The sequence below is a fragment of the Passer domesticus genome, chromosome 6 (genome assembly GCF_036417665.1).
Source record: "Passer domesticus isolate bPasDom1 chromosome 6, bPasDom1.hap1, whole genome shotgun sequence".
Lineage (NCBI taxonomy): Eukaryota > Metazoa > Chordata > Aves > Passeriformes > Passeridae > Passer > Passer domesticus.
The window spans coordinates 49,396,452-49,410,132 of record NC_087479.1 but is presented as its reverse complement, the minus strand read 5'-3'; the positions used below and the strand labels follow the sequence as shown (position 1 = coordinate 49,410,132).

Here is a 13,681-nt window from a genome sequence, read left to right as displayed (position 1 = left end):
AATATTCAGAATACAGCTTTTTTTTTTTTGTCTCCTGCTCCTAGCTCTAACACAACAGAAGCATTATTGCTCTGAAATTTCAATTTAAATATAAAAGCCATTTAAATTTTAAAATATGGTGGAAAGTTCAGTTCATAAATGGGTGGACAGCATTCCACAGCATTTAAAGATGAGGATAAGTAAGAGATGACAATAGGCAAACAAAAACTGTATTCAGGATGATCTTTACAGAAACAGAACCCTTCATTGGTAGGCATCATACCACTTCAGTCATTTGGAAACAGAAAGGGAAAGTGTGGCTTAAAACAGAGAAAAGGGAAAGAGAAAATCTGGTTAGGACCTAAGAGAAAGCCTCCCCATAATGAAACCCAGCATTTAACAAGTGCCCCTTTTAATTAGTTCCACAATCAGTCTGGATTGCAGAACACAACTGCTTTTGGGATCCAGACCTAACCTGCCAAAGACCCCATCCACTGAAAGAGACAAGTGGGTTTCATTCCAGCTGCAGCCACATCTTTTGGAAATTTACTTCCGTGTTTCCGAGCCAAGGAGCTCTCTTAAAAATAACCACCTTAGTACTGTTTGGCACAGCATGCCATGTAACACTCATTACTCTGCTGGAACAAAATTAAACCAAGAAAATAAGTTTGAAACAGAAATACTGTGTGCTCCAGAATTTACAGTGACCTCAGTACTGAAGGAAGTGACCTGTTAGAGCATTTAATGCTGCTACTTGAAAAGGTATGAAATACTTAACTGAGATCTAACTGCAGTTCAAAAAGCAAGAACAGGCTGAAAGACTTGAGAAGAACAAATTCATTACCATTTTCAGCTATTTCAAACAAGTTGCATCATTGGTAAACTAATGGAAAAATTTTTTAAAGCCAGTTCAGGCTGAAGAAGAAACAGAAACTAACCTCATAACTAACAATCAATTCCATCAAGTCTGGAACTGAGTGCATTCTGTAGACAATTATGTGATAGTATATCAAAATGCATATAAAATGTTCAGTATTCATAAAAATAGAATGAAGTGTCACGCAAAAGTTATTGTAACATCAATACCATAAATCAGTAATTTACTCCCATCTAAAGTGTTACATTTGATATTTTCGCTGCCTGCTGTATTAGTGTCTAATAAATTAGACAGTGAATTAGAACAAAAACAAGACATGCAAAATAAAATTAGATGCAATTGGAAAATAACAGTATTCACAAAGAAAATATTACAAAGATATTCAATATAATGAGTAGTACTTAGATGACATAATGGAAAGTCTTTCCTTCCTTTCTGTACAAAACACAAACAAAGAAATATTCAACAATACTAAAGAATAATGGCAAATTGGCAAATTAAGGACACCATCACTGGAAATTCAAAACTCACCCAGAGTTAAAGACTAACTGGATATTTATATAGGGTAAAACAAACAAACAAAATTCCCAAAACCCAAACAACCCAGAAGTGGTGGCTGGAAGGAAAGAGGACTTAAAAACAACATCAGTATTTTGGAGAAAAATAAACATGTGAGAAAGTCATCTCACCTCACTGCTGATGGATGTCTCTCTTACCCTTCCCTGAGACAGACGAGTGAGTTCACTAAATATTGTTTATTTTGCTAACAAGTGTTTATAACCAGAAGAGTTCAAATCTTGCACGTGGATACCAGGGAAAAAGTTGATTTTTTTTTTTTCTTTCCCTTTTTTTTTAGATTTCCCTAGTACTTTTTCATCTGACCTACCCAGCTAACACGGAGCCCAACTGCAAATTTAAAACTCCTCCAAAAGGAGACTTCACATGGAATGTCTTGGATTGGAAGGGACCTTAAAGATCAACCTCTTGCCATGGACAGGGACACATTCCACTAGATCAGGTTTCCCACAGCCCCATCCAGTTTGGTATTGAACACTTCCAGGGATGGGACATTCACAGCTTCTTTGGACAACCTGTGCCTGTCTCATTGCCCTCACAGTGAAGGAAGGAAAGGAAAAGATGAAGACATCCTCTGCAAGGTAAAATGTCAACTCACTCCTCCCTGCAATCACACAGGCTGACAAGACTGATGGAATGCCATAAAGTAGAAATAGTAAGAGCCTTGAAGTAAAAAGTACCTGAAATTTAAGGAATTTATTTCCATTAAGGATTTGTCCTTCAAGGAATAGGGAAGTAAAAGCAATGGAAAGACATAGCAGTAGGTCATATTTTAGGTACAGACACATTTCTGCATTTAGAAGCTTTATTTTAAGGTCACAGACTCATTAAGGTTGGAGAAGGCCTCCAAGATCAGCGAGCCCAACCTGTGACCAAAAAGCACCTTGTCAGCTAAACCACGACACTCAGTGCCATGTCCAGTTGTTTCTTAAACACCCCCAGGGACAATGACTTTACCGCTTCCCTGGGCACTCTATTTCAATGCCTGACAACCCTTTCAGTGAAAAAATCCTCCCTCAACCTCCTCCAATGCCGCTTGAGGCTATTTCCTCTTGTTCTATCACTGGCTTATGGGGAGAAGAGCCCAATCCTCACCTGGCTACAGCCTCCTTTGAGGAAGCTGTAGAGACCAGTAATTCCTATATCTGAAAAAGAGTCTAGAATTTAATCCAAATATCTGAGAACTCATAGTGGAGTTGCTAGACTTACATGTCTACCTACTTACTACCTTTGTCCTTCCAGACATTCTTATTGGCTTAAGAAATCATTCCTTTTTTATTTTTCTGATGTGGAACAAGAGGGAAGGAATTATTAAAGTCTTATCTAAACAAGATTTATTTTTAGCCCAAACATAAAACTGCTCTTAGCTGCTTTACTAGAAAGGCTGTAAAGATGTTCAGAGTCCAACACCATCACCCTGGCTTGCAAGGCCACCTAGCCAGCATTGCCCAAAAGCTACCAGGAGTTGTGGGACTGCCTGCACAGCCTCCATTGACCTGACACATTCCAGTAACAGATCAAAAAGTCAAAAGTCACCGTTCAAGCACTGTTTACACATTGCCATGAATACTCAAAGCACACCATCCCAGCCTTTGTGCCCAAACCAGGTGACACGCCTCCCTCTCTTCCCTTTTTGCTCTTCCTCCAACTTGGCACTCCACATTTATACACAGCTTTCATTCTCCTCTGGTGCTCAAGAGACAGCACCCTTCTTCAGGATTTGCACATTAACACAGCTATCATCAGTGACTTAGTTACTCCACAGCTTAGGTAACTTTTACCAGCAGATGTTTCAGCAGTCAGCCATGAATTCTCAAAATTCTCAATGGCTCTCACACATATTGTGTGATATCAAACATGGGTAAAAATCATGCACTAGAACTAAGATGAATAAACTGCAATCTGGATCTAGATGTCAGATAGCCAGTGCATGTTTCTTTACTGTTCAGCAAGTGCTCAGGCAGAAGCTAAACAGCTCTTCATTGTGGCCAAAGGTTCTCAATGGATTCATGAGTAACAGCTCGGCTGGCAGCCTGCCTGGCAGGGAGATAACCCTGTCCTGTTGAACTAGAGCAGTGAACCCTCCTGCCTGCACACCCAAAGGCACAGAGAGGTTGCTGTGTAACCAGGTGCCGTGCTCTCAACCAGGCCATTCTGCCCTGCAGCTGTTTGAGCCAGCCTGGAACAATCTGCAGGAGGAACAAGAAAGATTCTTGTCAGCAGTAAAAGATCAGGATGTCTTCTGGGGCAGGGAAGAATGCCTGAGCTGTAAATTAACCTTCTGCAAGTCATGAAACAACAGACATAAAGCCACTGACCATGACCGAGACAAGAAGGGTGAAGGACCCTGCTTACAGCCTTGCCCTCCCCTCCAGCTGCAATTCCAGCTAGAATAATTAGCCTCAAGTAACATGCAACTAGAAACTCAATTCCAGAATTCTTCTGATCACTGGGGACAGTCTGAGGCACACAGACATGAGTTACTCTGTACCTGTGCACATGAAACACTGCACATCCTTAAATTCTAACCTAGGCGAACTTAGGGGGTGATTTCACCTTGAACACCAGAAGGAAATGTTACCCTCAACCACCACATTCCCTCTTTACCAACTCGGTGACCTTTACCCAGGAAACAGAGCAAACAGCACCTGGCCACAGGCATTACCAGCAAGGGGGAAACTGCTCTTCCAGGAAAACAGGAGGTTCACTCTACAGAGCAAAGGTTTTTATGGCCTGTACAGAGATCATTTCAGAGTGACAGTTCTATTTTCTGCTTACTGCATGTGTAAATAGAAGAGTATAAATCTTGTGTGCTGTAGAATCGGCAGGTATTACACATTTCAGCTCAAAGATAATGTGAGAATCAAATTACAGTCTCTCACTGTATGAAATAATTACGTATTCTTAAATCTGAAATTACTTTTATAAAAACCAGGAAAATAGCATTCATGTAGACATTACACTATTATATATAGAGAGAAGAAAAAAATAAATACACAGAGCCAGAAATGGGATTAAGCTACTTTATCCTACTTAAATATGAATTATACTGGATGGAGACAAATACTTCCTGTCAAGTGACATGAAAATATTGAACAGAAAACTAATTAAAATGATTGAATTTGGGGGAAAAAAACCCTGAAAAAAATTACCAAATACCACACACCAAAACCCTGAGACAGCCAAATAAATGTTAAAGGAACTAACTTTCGCTAAAAACAAACAGGAAATCTAGTATTGCATAATTACTGAGCATGCATGCAAGTAAATCGGACTGAAGTGACTTAATTGGAACAGACACCTCAAACAAATGTGGAAGTCAGGACACTGATATTATAAGCAATTTTTTCAATTACTTTGAATTTAGAAAGCAAGGTTACTTTCTATCATAACACAAATATTAACTTGTGTGAGCTACCAGAACGTAGCAAATTTCTCTCTCCACAGACACAGTTTATTAATACAAACTAAACAGATGCCTATTTAATGGCACTCAGCTTGCTGAAGCTCCAGGGTAAACAATATACTTCTTGTAGGATTGCAAATCCAGACAGGTGTCTATTGCTGAGGTTCAGGATAACTCAAAATCTTCTGCACAAGAGGGCCACCACACAGTGTGCTTTTTAATCAAGATATATTTTAAGTTACCAGCCCTGATAAATTCTTATCTGTAATAATAACCTATTCAAAATTCAAACTAGCAAATAAACTGCAACCACAACGCCTTGCAAAGGGTGCCAATCACCTATCAGGTGACAGAAAAGTGTTACAAGTAGAGGCAAGTGCAGCACTGTCACCTCACTTCTAAGCTGGCATTTGGTGTAACTCAACGTGCCTCCAAAGAACAAAAGTAAAAAGAGACTGAGGGGTGCACAAACTCCTGGGGTCAGGGTGATAAATGAAACCACTTCCCAAATAAGCTTTCCTAATTAAGGCTTCTAAACCAGAGCTGGCTTGCATTCAGTTATTATCACTGTTACAAGTAATCTGAAATATTCTTGATAAAATATTTTTAGCATCAACACCAGCGTATTAAAACCAGTTGAAGGTCATAAGGATGAAATAAATAAAAATTCACACTCGGGAAAATATCAAATTCATTCCTAAAACAACACAGAAGTGTTGTGGAAACTCCCTACTTGAATCAGTTCAAGATTTTTTATAGTTATGAAATTAATGTATTAGAATCTGTGCATTAAAAAAACGAAAGAACAGATCCATCCATTCTTGAATTACATCTATGGGATTTTATTTATTCATCCCCACAGGCATACCTGGACTACTAAAAAGGGTGAGTTTTCTTTTGTTAAAAGAGAGAAACATGGCATACAGAGTTTTAATCAATTTTATGTCTTCCCTGCCTCCCTGAAGAAATATTTAATTTGCTTAATTAGACAGATGGCACTTTTTATTACACTTGTATTAGCACTTAATAAATTTAATTTGCATAGCAAAATTTTTATTTTCTAGATCAATCCACGTGCCAGTAAATGACAATTCAGGACTACAAACTAAAGTATAATTAAATCTATTCTCTGAAATGTAAATATTTCTTCCAAGTATTTCTAAGCAGTGAACCACTGAAACTCTTCATTCTGTGTTGGTGTACAAACTTTAATTACTTTTGGCATTTTCTTCTGTATTAATCTACGCTGATCTCACAAAAAAAATTCCTAAGAATTCTTTGTGTCCCTTACACAGGAATCTGTTACATGCTTATTATTGCTATATTATACCCAATCTTGAAGTGGAAGAAATTAAACTTAACCATGACATTATACAATGCACATCTGCCCCACAGTCACACTGTTAAGAACTGAACAGACTGCACAGAACTCCAAAAGAACAATTATATTTGAAAAAAAAAAACAGCCCACAAACAAGAAAGATGAATATCTAAAAGCACCAGGAATGGCAACACACAGGGCAGCAGGGGCCAAGTGCTTTCAAGGGCAGAAGATGCATCTCTATGCAAAACAGAGCAGACAAATAGGACATCCCTTACAATGTACACTGGCTCACACACACACATACACCCCCCAAAATCACTAATTACATCTCAATTAATCTTCTGAATCCTATGAAATTATTCATGTTTACAACATCAGACCACCTAACCTCAGGTGCTTTGTCAGAGGGAAGGGATTTTCTTTTTCCTCCCCTGAGAACAACAAGGATAAAGTGAAGGATACAGATTCAAACTTGGACAATGAAACATATGACTCAGCATCGTAAGAAAAAGCCAAGGTAAAGCATGATTTGATTTGCAACTAAGCTCTGGGTTGCTACAGCAACTTCATTACTTCAGAAGATATTAGAAATACTTTCACTCTTTCTCTCATAATAAAATCTGTTTAAATGCTTTGGAAATCATTCAAATACTTATTTTCGTTACTTATTCTTACTTATTTCATAAGAATTAATCATCACTCTGAAGGCTAAGTCTACAAAGACCAAGAAGCAACCAGGATTTTTCAAAAATCTGGAATGCAACTACTGAGAGAAAGGCAGCAATATCTGACATTCATTGCCCTAATGATTGAAGATCACAGCACTCAACTTCCAGACAGGTATTCTAATCACAAAGCAAACTTTGCAAAGCACGTCATTAAGTAAACAGTGCACACTTAGAGTTCCAGGATGGAAAACTCAAAAGGGTTAGCAAACTACCAGTACAAAATCCTCATATTACCTCAGGCATTTAGCACACAGGAAAAAAATACAGTTTCAAATGAAATATTACAAGCCTTTTTTTTTTTTTTTGGCAAGGACTGAGCACTGATACATACCTAAGATAGTAATTTTCATAACACTATTTGCAGACCCGCCAGCTCCAGTCAGCCTTCAAGAGTTCTCATCATTAAGCCTGAAGCATTCATAAGCATTCAAAAGTGAAGCACAGCCATTGAAAAGGACCATGCTTGTGCTCTCCCTATTAGCTGGGAAAAAATTCATTAATGCCTTCTCTCCTCTCTCTCTGCCCAGAGGAAGAAAGAAAGGGGAGGGAAGATTAGAGCAGAACCGCCTACACTGCCATCATTTCCTCCCAACAGGCCAGCCACACAGAGGAAAAGCACCAAAACTGGTCCCCATATTGGCTTCAGTGCTTCAGACTGGCTTAAGAGAAACAAACCAGAATTAACTTCATTTATCTAATTGATGTGACTTACATGTGACCCTACCATAACCACATCCACTCAGTGCCATCATTCTTTCACGTGTTTTGAGATAAAGGCAATAAATTTAAATCAAGACACCATAATTATGATATTATATCCCAGGTAATCCTAAAACCAGAACACAGGTGTTTAAATGATGCATCATTTTAATTAGCTCTCAGCAGTTGTGTGTCCCTGGCCACACAACTTCTGTGGTGGAGATCACAGCAGGTTTGCAGAGGTAAGTATACAGACAACCACCTTCTGGGTTTCCTCCCATCTAGAACAAGTTCATCAGCTTGTTCTGTAAAGCCAAATTAAATACATTCTTTCAGGAAAATATCCCTACTCTGATTATTAATGGAAGCAAAGCATAAAGAGTTATTGCATACTTGATTTTAATGGAAATTCTTGTAAAATTGGAACACTTTATGGATGGGGGGATTGAATTTCTGTAAATTTCTCCTCAGATGTACAAATTAAAAATCTCTGGACATTGGTGAGATACGAAATGTATTAGAAGAGCATTGACATGTTCCATGACTCCTACTTCAAAGCAACTAAATTATCAGGAATTATGTTTTATTTCAAAACTACCTTCAAAATACAAAATTACTTCTGGTCTAAGTGCTTCAGTAAGTTTAATACTTTCCTGTTACCAGCTTCCATACAAGCCAATCAGAAAACTCACTGTTAGTGCTCTTGGTAACTAAATTTTGTCTCAACAATACACTGTGTTAAAACAATTACCGAGTGTGTTATGCTAATATAAGTAGGTCACATTGTTTCAATTAGATTTGCCTTAAAGCTCTTCTTCATAAATCTAGCTGCAAGAGACATGCTTGCCTTAATTTCTCTAAAAAGTTGTTAATTTGAAATTAAATATTAGGCAACCCAATGCCACTTGCATCACAGCATATGTATTTTATATGAGTTTTGTTTTGCTGCAAATTCACAGAGAAGCCTTTGTCAAAATCCCATCAGTTAAAATGCGTGACTGAAATTCTTCCTGCATTTGGGAGCAGAAGGGAGCTGAGGGGGGTGTCATTTATCACCAAGTTGCTGTGACTTTACTCTCATTGCTGAATGCAACAAAACAATAAAAGGGAAAACTACCATACTCATTTTACTAAGGGATATAATTCTAAAAATAAGATAAAATAAATTAAAATCTGTGGAACTGCAAGCCTTGTTTCTTTCCCGATTCACCAAACAGACATGTGAGAAATTAAACCTTTGCCTCAGCTTATATTTTCCTCATCACCACAGGATCAAAAACTACAAAAGTTTGGAAATAATCCAAATACTCCTTACTTACCTTATTAATGAGATATGAAAACACATGCAAAGAAGTGGTTCTAGGAGTAAATGCTATACAAGCACCTCCATTAGAATATACCAAGAGGTGAGATCTAGCAAGTAAGTGACAATCTATCCTAACTCAACATTTGTTTTTGATTAATTTACATTTAGTTGCAGGTGCTCACAAAGTTTATAAAAGATAACATTGATCTCTTCTCCCTGCAGAATATTTTAATCTGGAATCATAATATTAGACAGTCACTTAGACAGTAAGTTACTTTTGCTTTGAAATAATATTTACATAATGGTGCACCAGCAAACAGATTCCAGACAGCTTTTCCTAGGGGTGCATTAGACCAGAAAAAAGCAACATCAGGAAGAAGCTGTTGCCTCTCAGCTGAGCTGACAAACTTTCACTCTTCAACTTTATACAAATGTAGCAGTGATTACTCACTTAGCCCAGCACCAGTTCCCACATTGTTCATTCCCACAGACTACCTGGGGCAGAAGGGGATGAATGTCTTCCTACAGTGCTACAGGGAATTGCTGAAATCCCTATGTCCCTCCCAACCTTCCAACACCTTCTCAGGACCAACAAAAAATGCTTTTTCCACACTGAGCCACCAGTAAAATCAATGCTTAAAACACCTGGCTGAAAAGGGGTTTTGCCTGTAGGGATGTTTAAAAAACATTACTGAACAGTTGAGTTGATTAGACTGTTCAATCCAATTATTTTGGATATTTAACCAACCACTTCTCAGATTCTCCCAGTTGTCCCTAACACCACTTCACCATGATGGTGACTCACTCTTTTTCTCTTCCATTTTCCAAGACTCCTATTGCATCCCCTGTCCCTAACACCTTCTGAATTTAGGAACTGTCTGTAGTATGAAAACTTGTGGTCATACCCAGGCATCTACAAACCAGATTTTTTTCCATAGAAGACTAGGATATTCTGGCCATTCCTAGTGGAGTTATCTTCTTAACCTGTTTAGTTCTATTTTGGCTTTGTGGAAAATACTGTTTCATATTTTCACCAGCCCTTGAAAACCAGAACTGTCTCATTACCAGAATGTACACAACTACTAATGCTAATTAGTATAAAATTGCATGCTAATTTTAAATTCTAAAAGGGAAAGGTTGATGAATAGACTAAAAAAAATTGAAACCCAATGAAGCAAGACCACCGTGTTTCCCACAGCATTTAGATTAAAAAAGCTAAAGATCACCTTACTTCATGGTCACTTTAGCACATCTTTAAGTTTTCTCACTTAAAAAAACAAAGATGTAAGGGGAGACAGATTAGTCTTTAATCATGAAAAAGGAAGTATTAAGTATAAAATGAGACACAATTCTTGAACTTCCAAAGGATCACTATACTAAGTTAACAGATGGGAACATTAAACCAAGGGATCTGTGTTACTGATGGCTTTTGAAGAGAAGAGAACAGGATTGCACATAAGATGCCTGATGATTTGTGGACCTGTCTTCCAGCTCTGGGACACCATCTAAAATGGAATAGACACAGGATGTATCAATATGCTAAACAGCTTTTCTGCACAGAGAAACACTCTGAAGCCCTGTGAAGCTGTCTGAACAGTTTTCATTAGGTCTAAGCTTTTGGCATAAAAAACATAATTCTCTAAGAAGCTCCAATTAAAATCATAATGGCTCTACAGAAAAAAAAAATCCCTTTAATGGATTTCTCTAAACCAAGAAAACACATCCCCTCAAGCATGACATGTTTGGTACTACAAAGAAATTAGAGCTGGAAAACCAAAGACTGTGAAACTACTACTCTCTAACACTAGACTTCAGATACTTCAAATTCTGATTTATTCCCATCTAACATCCTAAAATGTCAAAGCCATTCCCAGGTTACTTGTGTTCCAACAGATTAGTTTTGCCATTTAAGACAGAGAAAAGCACTGCAATTCTACTATAGAAGCTTCCAAGTGTTTGTTCAGCCTAAAGACACACCATAAACCTCACATCATAAGTGATGTGTTATTATAGAAGACTTTTCCTTCAGCATTGCAGGCTGAAGGAAACAAAAACAGCATAATAACGATCTAGAAGATGACAGAAGATGTTCTCTGGGTTTTAATTCAAAATGTCAGAAGTACGCTGCAGGCTTCACCAGATTTCTTTTTAAAAAATTAATTATCAAAAGCATAAGAAACACCAGATCTCTCCAGATTCACTTTTATACTACATCTTATTTCCAAATGCTTGAGCTTGAAAGATTTCTAAATATTTTTAACCAATTTAATTACCTAAAGTATGCTATTAATTATGTAAGGATGCCGAAAAACATTTCAGAGGTGCTTCAATAATCTTAACTGGGAATTGTTTAAATGATGAACAAGTACCACACTGCAGGAACAGCTACTTGTAATAAAATTTCCTCATGATGGCAGCATAAACCATTCTGATGAAGTGCTGAACAACCATGCACATTCCTGCTCCACAAAAGTGAGACCTCAGCTGCTCTAGAAATTGTGTTCATTACCGTTTTTTCCCCTCTTCACACTGCCATTTTTACACTACTTTACAGTCCTCAGATTTAGTCCCCAGAACTCCACAGGAGTATCATTCTACTTCATACCTGCAATTTATGAAGAAATATAAGGTGCTACTCTACAGAGTATTTTGACAAGGGATAGTTTTATGCAGCTTCCTCATACATTCCACTGGATTTTGTATCCTTTATATATTCTACTTTGGAAAGTCTATGACAACTGCACAGTCTGCACATCTGTGTGAAGCACTGAGTCAATGCTTCAATCAAGATCTAGGAGTTCTTCTGAAGAATGACCTTCCATCCAGATCTGTTTGCTTTTAGTGGTTCTGCACTACAAAAAGGACAATATCATGACTTGCAAGATCCCGTTGCCAGACGGATTCTGAAAATCTGGCACTTTGTCTTACTGAACCTCCACAGCGTACAACTCACTAAGATTTACAGGCAGCTGTATACTTTTGTAAGGCATGAAATTCACCGAGTTAAAAATCTGCATAGATTTCAGTTTACGAACAAATTACAATTAAGTCTGTGTTGATTAAGCATAGGTTTGAGATTAAAAAGATCATCACCATGCTTGGAAAGACTTTGTTTAAAAGCTATTACTGGTGCAAATCACTCTTTTCAGACTGTGCTGCAAGCCTGGCTTTACTGACGCTCCAACTTCCAAAATGTCATTGTTTCCCACTTGAAAAGGTCAGCCCCCCTTAGATCAGTCACCACAAGCTGTTCCTCAACTGAGTTCTATCAAAATAATCTGACTTTTTCAAACCATACAGTAGAGTATAAAGGAACCCAGATCCCTGAGACAGCAGCTGATGAAGAGACAATATAAAGAGTGATGTTTAGCTGATCCAAGGGGACATTAAGCCCCTGGAGGAGAAAAGTCTGACCAGTAAGAATGAGTGATGTCCCCAATCTCCTGCTCAGTTACAAGTTTCATATCTGTTTGCAGCCTTTAAAAGTGCACTAAGCCCTCACTCATTTCTTAGAATGCCTACACAGAGTTTAAAGACCGAAAGTGTGTCTTGATTTATTTCATCTTCACCTTACTGACTACCTCTGAATAAATATACCTAAAAACCTTACCAATTTGCAGCTTTGCACTCTTTCTGACTAATTTCCAACTGCTTAAAGAAAGCAATCTGGAGACTCCATGAAAATGAATATAAACTGCCACTCACCTTACTTCTGAATGTCAACAAACACTGAAAGAATCCGTAAGGAGAGGAAAAATGCAAAAACTGTGAGTCGGGTTTAGATAGAACAGAAGCTAGGAGAAACACAAATAAAACATGTTTCTAACCCATGAAATACAAGATAGATATACTTGTTCTGGCTTGGCATTCCTGGACAGAGCAAACATTGCTGTAACACCCAAGAGCAGCAGCGAAGGTTTTTGGCTGTAGTTAAGCTTTCCCTATCTCTTTTCCTGTCTTGGCAGTTTTATCTGCACTATGGTAAAAAGGGTGGTTAACACTAATTTTCTCAAATCTGACTCAGATTACACTGATTGAAAAGACTGGCCGTATCTTAATTTGAGGGTTTACAATAAGAAGATTAAAACAAACCAGCAGCATCTTTGTTTTTAAGCACTACACTCACTGAGCAGCAAACAAGTACCACATCAGAGAAAAAGTAGCTGTCATTACACCCCATTTCCCAAACATTTATGGTTTCTAAGAGAATTATCATTCCTCCAGAAACCTCCTATTTTCTTCTCCATACACCTTTACAGCACAGCTATTTTGGCCAAGACAGCAGCAGGGCTTTATCACATTTCCTCTGCTTAACAGGATTTTTCAAATGAGCAGCAAAGCCTAGGAGCAGCTGGAGCTTCAGAGGAGGATTGCCTCATTATCAGCAGCAAGAAGCAGAATAGATAAAGCAGAGCAAAAAGCCAAATTCTCCATCTGAATGGACAGTCACTAGGTTTAAAAATCATAGCCTAAAATGAAGACTGTTGCTGGTATATACATCTCTGTGCATTACTATATAAAACCAACATTATAATAGGAGTCCTATATGAGTTTACAGCTTTTTGTTCCTTTATGTGACATTAGTTTAGTTTGAGAAACATGACAGCAATTGAGTTATGTGAACTGCCTAGATGCAATTAGAAACCACCACTTCTACCACTTTCAGCAAGACACTTCAAAAATATAATTAAATATTCATGGCCATATTGTGACATAAGAGCCTACAACCAGTTTAAAAGAAGCAAGAGGAACTGGACAACAGCCTGTCAATTAAAAAAGAAAAAAA

The 13,681-nt window shown here is 37.8% G+C and overlaps 1 protein-coding gene across 4 annotated transcripts in view; it reads right to left on the bottom strand.

The window, feature by feature from the left end:
• Positions 1-13,681, bottom strand: part of PLEKHA7 (pleckstrin homology domain containing A7) — a 145,566-nt gene that overhangs the window by 97,121 nt on the left and 34,764 nt on the right. The gene's annotated exons all lie outside the window — the stretch shown is intronic.